The 13,304-nt window shown below is 47.5% G+C and overlaps 32 non-coding genes across 32 annotated transcripts; all 32 read right to left on the reverse strand.

The window, feature by feature from the left end:
• Positions 1-140: 140 nt before the first annotated feature.
• Positions 141-281, reverse strand: LOC138678203 (U4 spliceosomal RNA). The gene has a single exon (XR_011321574.1). It is a non-coding gene; the product is annotated as a U4 spliceosomal RNA (small nuclear RNA).
• A 275-nt stretch (positions 282-556) lies between these two features.
• On the reverse strand, positions 557-697 carry LOC138678051 (U4 spliceosomal RNA). The gene has a single exon (XR_011321431.1). It is a non-coding gene; the product is annotated as a U4 spliceosomal RNA (small nuclear RNA).
• A 275-nt stretch (positions 698-972) lies between these two features.
• LOC138678052 (U4 spliceosomal RNA) lies at positions 973-1,113 on the reverse strand. The gene has a single exon (XR_011321432.1). It is a non-coding gene; the product is annotated as a U4 spliceosomal RNA (small nuclear RNA).
• A 275-nt stretch (positions 1,114-1,388) lies between these two features.
• Positions 1,389-1,529, reverse strand: LOC138678053 (U4 spliceosomal RNA). The gene has a single exon (XR_011321433.1). It is a non-coding gene; the product is annotated as a U4 spliceosomal RNA (small nuclear RNA).
• Positions 1,530-1,804: 275 nt separating this feature from the next.
• LOC138678054 (U4 spliceosomal RNA) lies at positions 1,805-1,945 on the reverse strand. Its single transcript, XR_011321434.1, has one exon. It is a non-coding gene; the product is annotated as a U4 spliceosomal RNA (small nuclear RNA).
• Positions 1,946-2,220: 275 nt separating this feature from the next.
• On the reverse strand, positions 2,221-2,361 carry LOC138678055 (U4 spliceosomal RNA). The gene has a single exon (XR_011321435.1). It is a non-coding gene; the product is annotated as a U4 spliceosomal RNA (small nuclear RNA).
• A 275-nt stretch (positions 2,362-2,636) lies between these two features.
• Positions 2,637-2,777, reverse strand: LOC138678056 (U4 spliceosomal RNA). Its single transcript, XR_011321436.1, has one exon. It is a non-coding gene; the product is annotated as a U4 spliceosomal RNA (small nuclear RNA).
• A 275-nt stretch (positions 2,778-3,052) lies between these two features.
• Positions 3,053-3,193, reverse strand: LOC138678206 (U4 spliceosomal RNA). Its single transcript, XR_011321577.1, has one exon. It is a non-coding gene; the product is annotated as a U4 spliceosomal RNA (small nuclear RNA).
• A 275-nt stretch (positions 3,194-3,468) lies between these two features.
• Positions 3,469-3,609, reverse strand: LOC138678057 (U4 spliceosomal RNA). The gene has a single exon (XR_011321437.1). It is a non-coding gene; the product is annotated as a U4 spliceosomal RNA (small nuclear RNA).
• Positions 3,610-3,884: 275 nt separating this feature from the next.
• On the reverse strand, positions 3,885-4,025 carry LOC138678058 (U4 spliceosomal RNA). The gene has a single exon (XR_011321438.1). It is a non-coding gene; the product is annotated as a U4 spliceosomal RNA (small nuclear RNA).
• A 272-nt stretch (positions 4,026-4,297) lies between these two features.
• LOC138677665 (U4 spliceosomal RNA) lies at positions 4,298-4,438 on the reverse strand. The gene has a single exon (XR_011321067.1). It is a non-coding gene; the product is annotated as a U4 spliceosomal RNA (small nuclear RNA).
• A 275-nt stretch (positions 4,439-4,713) lies between these two features.
• On the reverse strand, positions 4,714-4,854 carry LOC138678216 (U4 spliceosomal RNA). Its single transcript, XR_011321587.1, has one exon. It is a non-coding gene; the product is annotated as a U4 spliceosomal RNA (small nuclear RNA).
• Positions 4,855-5,129: 275 nt separating this feature from the next.
• On the reverse strand, positions 5,130-5,270 carry LOC138678060 (U4 spliceosomal RNA). The gene has a single exon (XR_011321440.1). It is a non-coding gene; the product is annotated as a U4 spliceosomal RNA (small nuclear RNA).
• Positions 5,271-5,545: 275 nt separating this feature from the next.
• LOC138678061 (U4 spliceosomal RNA) lies at positions 5,546-5,686 on the reverse strand. The gene has a single exon (XR_011321441.1). It is a non-coding gene; the product is annotated as a U4 spliceosomal RNA (small nuclear RNA).
• Positions 5,687-5,961: 275 nt separating this feature from the next.
• Positions 5,962-6,102, reverse strand: LOC138678062 (U4 spliceosomal RNA). Its single transcript, XR_011321442.1, has one exon. It is a non-coding gene; the product is annotated as a U4 spliceosomal RNA (small nuclear RNA).
• Positions 6,103-6,377: 275 nt separating this feature from the next.
• Positions 6,378-6,518, reverse strand: LOC138678063 (U4 spliceosomal RNA). Its single transcript, XR_011321443.1, has one exon. It is a non-coding gene; the product is annotated as a U4 spliceosomal RNA (small nuclear RNA).
• A 275-nt stretch (positions 6,519-6,793) lies between these two features.
• On the reverse strand, positions 6,794-6,934 carry LOC138678064 (U4 spliceosomal RNA). Its single transcript, XR_011321444.1, has one exon. It is a non-coding gene; the product is annotated as a U4 spliceosomal RNA (small nuclear RNA).
• A 275-nt stretch (positions 6,935-7,209) lies between these two features.
• Positions 7,210-7,350, reverse strand: LOC138678065 (U4 spliceosomal RNA). The gene has a single exon (XR_011321445.1). It is a non-coding gene; the product is annotated as a U4 spliceosomal RNA (small nuclear RNA).
• Positions 7,351-7,625: 275 nt separating this feature from the next.
• On the reverse strand, positions 7,626-7,766 carry LOC138677494 (U4 spliceosomal RNA). The gene has a single exon (XR_011320901.1). It is a non-coding gene; the product is annotated as a U4 spliceosomal RNA (small nuclear RNA).
• Positions 7,767-8,041: 275 nt separating this feature from the next.
• On the reverse strand, positions 8,042-8,182 carry LOC138678066 (U4 spliceosomal RNA). The gene has a single exon (XR_011321446.1). It is a non-coding gene; the product is annotated as a U4 spliceosomal RNA (small nuclear RNA).
• Positions 8,183-8,457: 275 nt separating this feature from the next.
• Positions 8,458-8,598, reverse strand: LOC138678067 (U4 spliceosomal RNA). Its single transcript, XR_011321447.1, has one exon. It is a non-coding gene; the product is annotated as a U4 spliceosomal RNA (small nuclear RNA).
• Positions 8,599-8,873: 275 nt separating this feature from the next.
• On the reverse strand, positions 8,874-9,014 carry LOC138678068 (U4 spliceosomal RNA). The gene has a single exon (XR_011321448.1). It is a non-coding gene; the product is annotated as a U4 spliceosomal RNA (small nuclear RNA).
• A 275-nt stretch (positions 9,015-9,289) lies between these two features.
• On the reverse strand, positions 9,290-9,430 carry LOC138678069 (U4 spliceosomal RNA). The gene has a single exon (XR_011321449.1). It is a non-coding gene; the product is annotated as a U4 spliceosomal RNA (small nuclear RNA).
• Positions 9,431-9,705: 275 nt separating this feature from the next.
• On the reverse strand, positions 9,706-9,846 carry LOC138678071 (U4 spliceosomal RNA). Its single transcript, XR_011321451.1, has one exon. It is a non-coding gene; the product is annotated as a U4 spliceosomal RNA (small nuclear RNA).
• A 275-nt stretch (positions 9,847-10,121) lies between these two features.
• Positions 10,122-10,262, reverse strand: LOC138678072 (U4 spliceosomal RNA). Its single transcript, XR_011321452.1, has one exon. It is a non-coding gene; the product is annotated as a U4 spliceosomal RNA (small nuclear RNA).
• Positions 10,263-10,537: 275 nt separating this feature from the next.
• On the reverse strand, positions 10,538-10,678 carry LOC138678073 (U4 spliceosomal RNA). The gene has a single exon (XR_011321453.1). It is a non-coding gene; the product is annotated as a U4 spliceosomal RNA (small nuclear RNA).
• Positions 10,679-10,953: 275 nt separating this feature from the next.
• On the reverse strand, positions 10,954-11,094 carry LOC138678074 (U4 spliceosomal RNA). Its single transcript, XR_011321454.1, has one exon. It is a non-coding gene; the product is annotated as a U4 spliceosomal RNA (small nuclear RNA).
• Positions 11,095-11,369: 275 nt separating this feature from the next.
• Positions 11,370-11,510, reverse strand: LOC138678075 (U4 spliceosomal RNA). Its single transcript, XR_011321455.1, has one exon. It is a non-coding gene; the product is annotated as a U4 spliceosomal RNA (small nuclear RNA).
• A 275-nt stretch (positions 11,511-11,785) lies between these two features.
• LOC138678076 (U4 spliceosomal RNA) lies at positions 11,786-11,926 on the reverse strand. The gene has a single exon (XR_011321456.1). It is a non-coding gene; the product is annotated as a U4 spliceosomal RNA (small nuclear RNA).
• A 275-nt stretch (positions 11,927-12,201) lies between these two features.
• Positions 12,202-12,342, reverse strand: LOC138678077 (U4 spliceosomal RNA). The gene has a single exon (XR_011321457.1). It is a non-coding gene; the product is annotated as a U4 spliceosomal RNA (small nuclear RNA).
• Positions 12,343-12,617: 275 nt separating this feature from the next.
• Positions 12,618-12,758, reverse strand: LOC138678078 (U4 spliceosomal RNA). The gene has a single exon (XR_011321458.1). It is a non-coding gene; the product is annotated as a U4 spliceosomal RNA (small nuclear RNA).
• A 275-nt stretch (positions 12,759-13,033) lies between these two features.
• LOC138678161 (U4 spliceosomal RNA) lies at positions 13,034-13,174 on the reverse strand. The gene has a single exon (XR_011321534.1). It is a non-coding gene; the product is annotated as a U4 spliceosomal RNA (small nuclear RNA).
• Between the last annotated feature and the right edge of the window lie 130 nt (positions 13,175-13,304).

The following is a 13,304-nucleotide window of genomic DNA, read 5'->3' on the forward strand; positions in this document are numbered from 1 at the left end:
TTTTGCCCATTACAGCCAGACCAGCTCACTTTCTCCTTCTGCTCCAGGCATAAACCATCAATACGTTGCTGTGGGAAGCAAGGATTCTCCTCCACACTGGGAGGAGCTAAGACTCTGTCATTAACATACCATGGATGAAGTCTCCTGAGAGACCAACAAAAATTGCCAATGCTGACTATATTTCAAGTCATCATGGCGGAGTATTGGGAAAAGTTTTCAATTAGCAATAATCACGCCTCGGTTATACCTCATGGGCTACGATATTGCCACTGCGCAAAGTTAGAGGAAGTTGGGCGACTAGGAATTCCCGCTTCCAAGGAAGAGCTCATTTAAGTTATGGTGAGATCAATTTGACCACTGGCCCTCCCGCACTGCTTCAAGGTGTCGACAGTCTAAGGGCTCAGGGAAGACATCATTTTTGCCCATTACAGCCAGACCAGCTCACTTTCTCCTTCTGCTCCAGGCACAAACCATCAATACGTTGCTGTGGGAAGCAAGGATTCTCCTCCACACTGGGAGGAGCTAAGACTCTGTCATTTGCATACCATGGATGAAGTCTCCTGAGAGACCAACAAAAATTGCCAATGCTGACTATATTTCAAGTCATCATGGCGGGGTATTGGGAAAAGTTTTCAATTAGCAATAATCACGCCTCGGTTATACCTCATGGGCTACGATATTGCCACTGCGCAAAGTTGGAGGAAGTTGGGCGACTAGGAAATCCCGCTTCCAAGGAAGAGCTCATTTAAGTTATGGTGAGATCCATTTGACCACTGGCCCTCCCGCACTGCTTCAAGGTGTCGACAGTCTAAGGGCTCAGGGAAGACATCATTTTTGCCCATTACAGCCAGACCAGCTCACTTTCTCCTTCTGCTCCAGGCATAAACCATCAATACGTTGCTGTGGGAAGCAAGGATTCTCCTCCACACTGGGAGGAGCTAAGACTCTGTCATTTGCATACCATGGATGAAGTCTCCTGAGAGACCAACAAAAATTGCCAATGCTGACTATATTTCAAGTCATCATGGCGGGGTATTGGGAAAAGTTTTCAATTAGCAATAATCACGCCTCGGTTATACCTCATGGGCTACGATATTGCCACTGCGCAAAGTTGGAGGAAGTTGGGCGACTAGGAATTCCCGCTTCCAAGGAAGAGCTCATTTAAGTTATGGTGAGATCCATTTGACCACTGGCCCTCCCGCACTGCTTCAAGGTGTCGACAGTCTAAGGGCTCAGGGAAGACATCATTTTTGCCCATTACAGCCAGACCAGCTCACTTTCTCCTTCTGCTCCAGGCATAAACCATCAATACGTTGCTGTGGGAAGCAAGGATTCTCCTCCACACTGGGAGGAGCTAAGACTCTGTCATTTGCATACCATGGATGAAGTCTCCTGAGAGACCAACAAAAATTGCCAATGCTGACTATATTTCAAGTCATCATGGCGGGGTATTGGGAAAAGTTTTCAATTAGCAATAATCACGCCTCGGTTATACCTCATGGGCTACGATATTGCCACTGCGCAAAGTTGGAGGAAGTTGGGCGACTAGGAATTCCCGCTTCCAAGGAAGAGCTCATTTAAGTTATGGTGAGATCCATTTGACCACTGGCCCTCCCGCACTGCTTCAAGGTGTCGACAGTCTAAGGGCTCAGGGAAGACATCATTTTTGCCCATTACAGCCAGACCAGCTCACTTTCTCCTTCTGCTCCAGGCATAAACCATCAATACGTTGCTGTGGGAAGCAAGGATTCTCCTCCACGCTTGGAGGAGCTAAGACTCTGTCATTTGCATACCATGGATGAAGTCTCCTGAGAGACCAACAAAAATTGCCAATGCTGACTATATTTCAAGTCATCATGGCGGGGTATTGGGAAAAGTTTTCAATTAGCAATAATCACGCCTCGGTTATACCTCATGGGCTACGATATTGCCACTGCGCAAAGTTGGAGGAAGTTGGGCGACTAGGAATTCCCGCTTCCAAGGAAGAGCTCATTTAAGTTATGGTGAGATCCATTTGACCACTGGCCCTCCCGCACTGCTTCAAGGTGTCGACAGTCTAAGGGCTCAGGGAAGACATCATTTTTGCCCATTACAGCCAGACCAGCTCACTTTCTCCTTCTGCTCCAGGCATAAACCACCAATACGTTGCTGTGGGAAGCAAGGATTCTCCTCCACACTGGGAGGAGCTAAGACTCTGTCATGTGCATACCATGGATGAAGTCTCCTGAGAGACCAACAAAAATTGCCAATGCTGACTATATTTCAAGTCATCATGGCGGGGTATTGGGAAAAGTTTTCAATTAGCAATAATCACGCCTCGGTTATACCTCATGGGCTACGATATTGCCACTGCGCAAAGTTGGAGAAAGTTGGGCGACTAGGAATTCCCGCTTCCAAGGAAGAGCTCATTTAAGTTATGGTGAGATCCATTTGACCACTGGCCCTCCCGCACTGCTTCAAGGTGTCGACAGTCTAAGGGCTCAGGGAAGACATCATTTTTGCCCATTACAGCCAGACCAGCTCACTTTCTCCTTCTGCTCCAGGCATAAACCATCAATACGTTGCTGTGGGAAGCAAGGATTCTCCTCCACACTGGGAGGAGCTAAGACTCTGTCATTTGCATACCATGGATGAAGTCTCCTGAGAGACCAACAAAAATTGCCAATGCTGACTATATTTCAAGTCATCATGGCGGGGTATTGGGAAAAGTTTTCAATTAGCAATAATCACGCCTCGGTTATACCTCATGGGCTACGATATTGCCACTGCGCAAAGTTGGAGGAAGTTGGGCGACTAGGAATTCCCGCTTCCAAGGAAGAGCTCATTTAAGTTATGGTGAGATCCATTTGACCACTGGCCCTCCCGCACTGCTTCAAGGTGTCGACAGTCTAAGGGCTCAGGGAAGACATCATTTTTGCCCATTACAGCCAGACCAGCTCACTTTCTCCTTCTGCTCCAGGCATAAACCATCAATACGTTGCTGTGGGAAGCAAAGATTCTCCTCCACACTGGGAGGAGCTAAGACTCTGTCATTTGCATACCATGGATGAAGTCTCCTGAGAGACCAACAAAAATTGCCAACGCTGACTATATTTCAAGTCATCATGGCGGGGTATTGGGAAAAGTTTTCAATTAGCAATAATCACGCCTCGGTTATACCTCATGGGCTACGATATTGCCACTGCGCAAAGTTGGAGGAAGTTGGGCGACTAGGAATTCCCGCTTCCAAGGAAGAGCTCATTTAAGTTATGGTGAGATCCATTTGACCACTGGCCCTCCCGCACTGCTTCAAGGTGTCGACAGTCTAAGGGCTCAGGGAAGACATCATTTTTGCCCATTACAGCCAGACCAGCTCACTTTCTCCTTCTGCTCCAGGCATAAACCATCAATACGTTGCTGTGGGAAGCAAGGATTCTCCTCCACACTGGGAGGAGCTATGACTCTGTCATTTGCATACCATGGATGAAGTCTCCTGAGAGACCAACAAAAATTGCCAATGCTGACTATATTTCAAGTCATCATGGCGGGGTATTGGGAAAAGTTTTCAATTAGCAATAATCACGCCTCGGTTATACCTCATGGGCTACGATATTGCCACTGCGCAAAGTTGGAGAAAGTTGGGCGACTAGGAATTCCCGCTTCCAAGGAAGAGCTCATTTAAGTTATGGTGAGATCCATTTGACCACTGGCCCTCCCGCACTGCTTCAAGGTGTCGACAGTCTAAGGGCTCAGGGAAGACATCATTTTTGCCCATTACAGCCAGACCAGCTCACTTTCTCCTTCTGCTCCAGGCACAAACCATCAATACGTTGCTGTGGGAAGCAAGGATTCTCCTCCACACTGGGAGGAGCTAAGACTCTGTCATTTGCATACCATGGATGAAGTCTCCTGAGAGACCAACAAAAATTGCCAATGCTGACTATATTTCAAGTCATCATGGCGGGGTATTGGGAAAAGTTTTCAATTAGCAATAATCACGCCTCGGTTATACCTCATGGGCTACGATATTGCCACTGCGCAAAGTTGGAAGTTGGGCGACTAGGAATTCCCGCTTCCAAGGAAGAGCTCATTTAAGTTATGGTGAGATCCATTTGACCACTGGCCCTCCCGCACTGCTTCAAGATGTCGACAGTCTAAGGGCTCAGGGAAGACATCATTTTTGCCCATTACAGCCAGACCAGCTCACTTTCTCCTTCTGCTCCAGGCATAAACCATCAATACGTTGCTGTGGGAAGCAAGGATTCTCCTCCACACTGGGAGGAGCTAAGACTCTGTCATTTGCATACCATGGATGAAGTCTCCTGAGAGACCAACAAAAATTGCCAATGCTGACTATATTTCAAGTCATCATGGCGGGGTATTGGGAAAAGTTTTCAATTAGCAATAATCACGCCTCGGTTATACCTTATGGGCTACGATATTGCCACTGCGCATAGTTGGAGGAAGTTGGGCGACTAGGAATTCCCGCTTCCAAGGAAGAGCTCATTTAAGTTATGGTGAGATCCATTTGACCACTGGCCCTCCCGCACTGCTTCAAGGTGTCGACAGTCTAAGGGCTCAGGGAAGACATCATTTTTGCCCATTACAGCCAGACCAGCTCACTTTCTCCTTCTGCTCCAGGCATAAACCATCAATACGTTGCTGTGGGAAGCAAGGATTCTCCTCCACACTGGGAGGAGCTAAGACTCTGTCATTTGCATACCATGGATGAAGTCTCCTGAGAGACCAACAAAAATTGCCAATGCTGACTATATTTCAAGTCATCATGGCGGGGTATTGGGAAAAGTTTTCAATTAGCAATAATCACGCCTCGGTTATACCTCATGGGCTACGATATCGCCACTGCGCAAAGTTGGAGGAAGTTGGGCGACTAGGAATTCCCGCTTCCAAGGAAGAGCTCATTTAAGTTATGGTGAGATCCATTTGACCACTGGCCCTCCCGCACTGCTTCAAGGTGTCGACAGTCTAAGGGCTCAGGGAAGACATCATTTTTGCCCATTACAGCCAGACCAGCTCACTTTCTCCTTCTGCTCCAGGCATAAACCATCCATACGTTGCTGTGGGAAGCAAGGATTCTCCTCCACACTGGGAGGAGCTAAGACTCTGTCATTTGCATACCATGGATGAAGTCTCCTGAGAGACCAACAAAAATTGCCAATGCTGACTATATTTCAAGTCATCATGGCGGGGTATTGGGAAAAGTTTTCAATTAGCAATAATCACGCCTCGGTTATACCTCATGGGCTACGATATTGCCACTGCGCAAAGTTGGAGAAAGTTGGGCGACTAGGAATTCCCGCTTCCAAGGAAGAGCTCATTTAAGTTATGGTGAGATCCATTTGACCACTGGCCCTCCCGCACTGCTTCAAGGTGTCGACAGTCTAAGGGCTCAGGGAAGACATCATTTTTGCCCATTACAGCCAGACCAGCTCACTTTCTCCTTCTGCTCCAGGCATAAACCATCAATACGTTGCTGTGGGAAGCAAGGATTCTCCTCCACACTGGGAGGAGCTAAGACTCTGTCATTTGCATACCATGGATGAAGTCTCCTGAGAGACCAACAAAAATTGCCAATGCTGACTATATTTCAAGTCATCATGGCGGGGTATTGGGAAAAGTTTTCAATTAGCAATAATCACGCCTCGGTTATACCTCATGGGCTACGATATTGCCACTGCGCAAAGTTGGAGGAAGTTGGGCGACTAGGAATTCCCGCTTCCAAGGAAGAGCTCATTTAAGTTATGGTGAGATCCATTTGACCACTGGCCCTCCCGCACTGCTTCAAGGTGTCGACAGTGTAAGGGCTCAGGGAAGACATCATTTTTGCCCATTACAGCCAGACCAGCTCACTTTCTCCTTCTGCTCCAGGCATAAACCATCAATACGTTGCTGTGGGAAGCAAGGATTCTCCTCCACACTGGGAGGAGCTAAGACTCTGTCATTTGCATACCATGGATGAAGTCTCCTGAGAGACCAACAAAAATTGCCAATGCTGACTATATTTCAAGTCATCATGGCGGGGTATTGGGAAAAGTTTTCAATTAGCAATAATCACGCCTCGGTTATACCTCATGGGCTACGATATTGCCACTGCGCAAAGTTGGAGGAAGTTGGGCGACTAGGAATTCCCGCTTCCAAGGAAGAGCTCATTTAAGTTATGGTGAGATCCATTTGACCACTGGCCCTCCCGCACTGCTTCAAGGTGTCGACAGTGTAAGGGCTCAGGGAAGACATCATTTTTGCCCATTACAGCCAGACCAGCTCACTTTCTCCTTCTGCTCCAGGCATAAACCATCAATACGTTGCTGTGGGAAGCAAGGATTCTCCTCCACACTGGGAGGAGCTAAGACTCTGTCATTTGCATACCATGGATGAAGTCTCCTGAGAGACCAACAAAAATTGCCAATGCTGACTATATTTCAAGTCATCATGGCGGGGTATTGGGAAAAGTTTTCAATTAGCAATAATCACGCCTCGGTTATACCTCATGGGCTACGATATTGCCACTGCGCAAAGTTGGAGGAAGTTGGGCGACTAGGAATTCCCGCTTCCAAGGAAGAGCTCATTTAAGTTATGGTGAGATCCATTTGACCACTGGCCCTCCCGCACTGCTTCAAGGTGTCGACAGTCTAAGGGCTCAGGGAAGACATCATTTTTGCCCATTACAGCCAGACCAGCTCACTTTCTCCTTCTGCTCCAGGCATAAACCATCAATACGTTGCTGTGGGAAGCAAGGATTCTCCTCCACACTGGGAGGAGCTAAGACTCTGTCATTTGCATACCATGGATGAAGTCTCCTGAGAGACCAACAAAAATTGCCAATGCTGACTATATTTCAAGTCATCATGGCGGGGTATTGGGAAAAGTTTTCAATTAGCAATAATCACGCCTCGGTTATACCTCATGGGCTACGATATTGCCACTGCGCAAAGTTGGAGGAAATTGGGCGACTAGGAATTCCCGCTTCCAAGGAAGAGCTCATTTAAGTTATGGTGAGATCCATTTGACCACTGGCCCTCCCGCACTGCTTCAAGGTGTCGACAGTCTAAGGGCTCAGGGAAGACATCATTTTTGCCCATTACAGCCAGACCAGCTCACTTTCTCCTTCTGCTCCAGGCATAAACCATCAATACGTTGCTGTGGGAAGCAAGGATTCTCCTCCACACTGGGAGGAGCTAAGACTCTGTCATTTGCATACCATGGATGAAGTCTCCTGAGAGACCAACAAAAATTGCCAATGCTGACTATATTTCAAGTCATCATGGCGGGGTATTGGGAAAAGTTTTCAATTAGCAATAATCACGCCTCGGTTATACCTCATGGGCTACGATATTGCCACTGCGCAAAGTTAGAGGAAGTTGGGCGACTAGGAATTCCCGCTTCCAAGGAAGAGCTCATTTAAGTTATGGTGAGATCCATTTGACCACTGGCCCTCCCGCACTGCTTCAAGGTGTCGACAGTCTAAGGGCTCAGGGAAGACATCATTTTTGCCCATTACAGCCAGACCAGCTCACTTTCTCCTTCTGCTCCAGGCATAAACCATCAATACGTTGCTGTGGGAAGCAAGGATTCACCTCAACACTGGGAGGAGCTAAGCCTCTGTCATTTGCATACCATGGATGAAGTCTCCTGAGAGACCAACAAAAATTGCCAATGCTGACTATATTTCAAGTCATCATGGCGGGGTATTGGGAAAAGTTTTCAATTAGCAATAATCACACCTCGGTTATACCTCATGGGCTACGATATTGCCACTGCGCAAAGTTGGAGGAAGTTGGGCGACTAGGAATTCCCGCTTCCAAGGAAGAGCTCATTTAAGTTATGGTGAGATCCATTTGACCACTGGCCCTCCCGCACTGCTTCAAGGTGTCGACAGTCTAAGGGCTCAGGGAAGACATCATTTTTGCCCATTACAGCCAGACCAGCTCACTTTCTCCTTCTGCTCCAGGCATAAACCATCAATACGTTGCTGTGGGAAGCAAGGATTCTCCTCCACACTGGGAGGAGCTAAGACTCTGTCATTTGCATACCATGGATGAAGTCTCCTGAGAGACCAACAAAAATTGCCAATGCTGACTATATTTCAAGTCATCATGGCGGGGTATTGGGAAAAGTTTTCAATTAGCAATAATCACGCCTCGGTTATACCTCATGGGCTACGATATTGCCACTGCGCAAAGTTGGAGGAAGTTGGGCGACTAGGAATTCCCGCTTCCAAGGAAGAGCTCATTTAAGTTATGGTGAGATCCATTTGACCACTGGCCCTCCCGCACTGCTTCAAGGTGTCGACAGTCTAAGGGCTCAGGGAAGACATCATTTTTGCCCATTACAGCCAGACCAGCTCACTTTCTCCTTCTGCTCCAGGCATAAACCATCAATACGTTGCTGTGGGAAGCAAGGATTCTCCTCCACACTGGGAGGAGCTAAGACTCTGTCATTTGCATACCATGGATGAAGTCTCCTGAGAGACCAACAAAAATTGCCAATGCTGACTATATTTCAAGTCATCATGGCGGGGTATTGGGAAAAGTTTTCAATTAGCAATAATCACGCCTCGGTTATACCTCATGGGCTACGATATTGCCACTGCGCAAAGTTGGAGGAAGTTGGGCGACTAGGAATTCCCGCTTCCAAGGAAGAGCTCATTTAAGTTATGGTGAGATCCATTTGACCACTGGCCCTCCCGCACTGCTTCAAGGTGTCGACAGTCTAAGGGCTCAGGGAAGACATCATTTTTGCCCATTACAGCCAGACCAGCTCACTTTCTCCTTCTGCTCCAGGCATAAACCATCAATACGTTGCTGTGGGAAGCAAGGATTCTCCTCCACACTGGGAGGAGCTAAGACTCTGTCATTTGCATACCATGGATGAAGTCTCCTGAGAGACCAACAAAAATTGCCAATGCTGACTATATTTCAAGTCATCATGGCGGGGTATTGGGAAAAGTTTTCAATTAGCAATAATCACGCCTCGGTTATACCTCATGGGCTACGATATTGCCACTGCGCAAAGTTGGAGGAAGTTGGGCGACTAGGAATTCCCGCTTCCAAGGAAGAGCTCATTTAAGTTATGGTGAGATCCATTTGACCACTGGCCCTCCCGCACTGCTTCAAGGTGTCGACAGTCTAAGGGCTCAGGGAAGACATCATTTTTGCCCATTACAGCCAGACCAGCTCACTTTCTCCTTCTGCTCCAGGCATAAACCATCAATACGTTGCTGTGGGAAGCAAGGATTCTCCTCCACACTGGGAGGAGCTAAGACTCTGTCATTTGCATACCATGGATGAAGTCTCCTGAGAGACCAACAAAAATTGCCAATGCTGACTATATTTCAAGTCATCATGGCGGGGTATTGGGAAAAGTTTTCAATTAGCAATAATCACGCCTCGGTTATACCTCATGGGCTACGATATTGCCACTGCGCAAAGTTGGAGGAAGTTGGGCGACTAGGAATTCCCGCTTCCAAGGAAGAGCTCATTTAAGTTATGGTGAGATCCATTTGACCACTGGCCCTCCCGCACTGCTTCAAGGTGTCGACAGTCTAAGGGCTCAGGGAAGACATCATTTTTGCCCATTACAGCCAGACCAGCTCACTTTCTCCTTCTGCTCCAGGCATAAACCATCAATACGTTGCTGTGGGAAGCAAGGATTCTCCTCCACACTGGGAGGAGCTAAGACTCTGTCATTTGCATACCATGGATGAAGTCTCCTGAGAGACCAACAAAAATTGCCAATGCTGACTATATTTCAAGTCATCATGGCGGGGTATTGGGAAAAGTTTTCAATTAGCAATAATCACGCCTCGGTTATACCTCATGGGCTACGATATTGCCACTGCGCAAAGTTGGAGGAAGTTGGGCGACTAGGAATTCCCGCTTCCAAGGAAGAGCTCATTTAAGTTATGGTGAGATCCATTTGACCACTGGCCCTCCCGCACTGCTTCAAGGTGTCGACAGTCTAAGGGCTCAGGGAAGACATCATTTTTGCCCATTACAGCCAGACCAGCTCACTTTCTCCTTCTGCTCCAGGCATAAACCATCAATACGTTGCTGTGGGAAGCAAGGATTCTCCTCCACACTGGGAGGAGCTAAGACTCTGTCATTTGCATAGCATGGATGAAGTCTCCTGAGAGACCAACAAAAATTGCCAATGCTGACTATATTTCAAGTCATCATGGCGGGGTATTGGGAAAAGTTTTCAATTAGCAATAATCACGCCTCGGTTATACCTCATGGGCTACGATATTGCCACTGCGCAAAGTTGGAGGAAGTTGGGCGACTAGGAATTCCCGCTTCCAAGGAAGAGCTCATTTAAGTTATGGTGAGATCCATTTGACCACTGGCCCTCCCGCACTGCTTCAAGGTGTCGACAGTGTAAGGGTTCAGGGAAGACATCATTTTTGCCCATTACAGCCAGACCAGCTCACTTTCTCCTTCTGCTCCAGGCATAAACCATCAATACGTTGCTGTGGGAAGCAAGGATTCTCCTCCACACTGGGAGGAGCTAAGACTCTGTCATTTGCATACCATGGATGATGTCTCCTGAGAGACCAACAAAAATTGCCAATGCTGACTATATTTCAAGTCATCATGGCGGGGTATTGGGAAAAGTTTTCAATTAGCAATAATCACGCCTCGGTTATACCTCATGGGCTACGATATTGCCACTGCGCAAAGTTGGAGGAAGTTGGGCGACTAGGAATTCCCGCTTCCAAGGAAGAGCTCATTTAAGTTATGGTGAGATCCATTTGACCACTGGCCCTCCCGCACTGCTTCAAGGTGTCGACAGTCTAAGGGCTCAGGGAAGACATCATTTTTGCCCATTACAGCCAGACCAGCTCACTTTCTCCTTCTGCTCCAGGCATAAACCATCAATACGTTGCTGTGGGAAGCAAGGATTCTCCTCCACACTGGGAGGAGCTAAGACTCTGTCATTTGCATACCATGGATGAAGTCTCCTGAGAGACCAACAAAAATTGCCAATGCTGACTATATTTCAAGTCATCATGGCGGGGTATTGGGAAAAGTTTTCAATTAGCAATAATCACGCCTCGGTTATACCTCATGGGCTACGATATTGCCACTGCGCAAAGTTGGAGGAAGTTGGGCGACTAGGAATTCCCGCTTCCAAGGAAGAGCTCATTTAAGTTATGGTGAGATCCATTTGACCACTGGCCCTCCCGCACTGCTTCAAGGTGTCGACAGTTTAAGGGCTCAGGGAAGACATCATTTTTGCCCATTACAGCCAGACCAGCTCACTTTCTCCTTCTGCTCCAGGCATAAACCATCAATACGTTGCTGTGGGAAGCAAGGATTCTCCTCCACACTGGGAGGAGCTAAGACTCTGTCATTTACATACCATGGATGAAGTCTCCTGAGAGACCAACAAAAATTGCCAATGCTGACTATATTTCAAGTCATCATGGCGGGGTATTGGGAAAAGTTTTCAATTAGCAATAATCACGCCTCGGTTATACCTCATGGGCTACGATATTGCCACTGCGCAAAGTTGGAGGAAGTTGGGCGACTAGGAATTCCCGCTTCCAAGGAAGAGCTCATTTAAGTTATGGTGAGATCCATTTGACCACTGGCCCTCCCGCACTGCTTCAAGGTGTCGACAGTCTAAGGGCTCAGGGAAGACATCATTTTTGCCCATTACAGCCAGACCAGCTCACTTTCTCCTTCTGCTCCAGGCATAAACCATCAATACGTTGCTGTGGGAAGCAAGGATTCTCCTCCACACTGGGAGGAGCTAAGACTCTGTCATTTGCATACCATGGATGAAGTCTCCTGAGAGACCAACAAAAATTGCCAATGCTGACTATATTTCAAGTCATCATGGCGGGGTATTGGGAAAAGTTTTCAATTAGCAATAATCACGCCTCGGTTATACCTCATGGGCTACGATATTGCCACTGCGCAAAGTTGGAGGAAGTTGGGCGACTAGGAATTCCCGCTTCCAAGGAAGAGCTCATTTAAGTTATGGTGAGATCCATTTGACCACTGGCCCTCCCGCACTGCTTCAAGGTGTCGACAGTCTAAGGGCTCAGGGAAGACATCATTTTTGCCCATTACAGCCAGACCAGCTCACTTTCTCCTTCTGCTCCAGGCATAAACCATCAATACGTTGCTGTGGGAAGCAAGGATTCTCCTCCACACTGGGAGGAGCTAAGACTCTGTCATTTGCATACCATGGATGAAGTCTCCTGAGAGACCAACAAAAATTGCCAATGCTGACTATATTTCAAGTCATCATGGCGGGGTATTGGGAAAAGTTTTCAATTAGCAATAATCACGCCTCGGTTATACCTCATGGGCTACGATATTGCCACTGCGCAAAGTTGGAGAAAGTTGGGCGACTAGGAATTCCCGCTTCCAAGGAAGAGCTCATTTAAGTTATGGTGAGATCCATTTGACCACTGGCCCTCCCGCACTGCTTCAAGGTGTCGACAGTCTAAGGGCTCAGGGAAGACATCATTTTTGCCCATTACAGCCAGACCAGCTCACTTTCTCCTTCTGCTCCAGGCATAAACCATCAATACGTTGCTGTGGGAAGCAAGGATTCTCCTCCACACTGGGAGGAGCTAAGACTCTGTCATTTGCATACCATGGATGAAGTCTCCTGAGAGACCAACAAAAATTGCCAATGCTGACTATATTTCAAGTCATCATGGCGGGGTATTGGGAAAAGTTTTCAATTAGCAATAATCACGCCTCGGTTATACCTCATGGGCTACGATATTGCCACTGCGCAAAGTTGGAGGAAGTTGGGCGACTAGGAATTCCCGCTTCCAAGGAAGAGCTCATTTAAGTTATGGTGAGATCCATTTGACCACTGGCCCTCCCGCACTGCTTCAAGGTGTCGACAGTCTAAGGGCTCAGGGAAGACATCATTTTTGCCCATTACAGCCAGACCAGCTCACTTTCTCCTTCTGCTCCAGGCATAAACCATCAATACGTTGCTGTGGGAAGCAAGGATTCTCCTCCACACTGGGAGGAGCTAAGACTCTGTCATTTGCATACCATGGATGAAGTCTCCTGAGAGACCAACAAAAATTGCCAATGCTGACTATATTTCAAGTCATCATGGCGGGGTATTGGGAAAAGTTTTCAATTAGCAATAATCACGCCTCGGTTATACCTCATGGGCTACGATACTGCCACTGCGCAAAGTTGGAGGAAGTTGGGCGACTAGGAATTCCCGCTTCCAAGGAAGAGCTCATTTAAGTTATGGTGAGATCCATTTGACCACTGGCCCTCCCGCACTGCTTCAAGGTGTCGACAGTCTAAGGGCTCAGGGAAGAC

The sequence above is a fragment of the Ranitomeya imitator genome, chromosome 4, assembly GCF_032444005.1.
Source record: "Ranitomeya imitator isolate aRanImi1 chromosome 4, aRanImi1.pri, whole genome shotgun sequence".
In the NCBI taxonomy this organism is placed as follows: domain Eukaryota; kingdom Metazoa; phylum Chordata; class Amphibia; order Anura; family Dendrobatidae; genus Ranitomeya; species Ranitomeya imitator.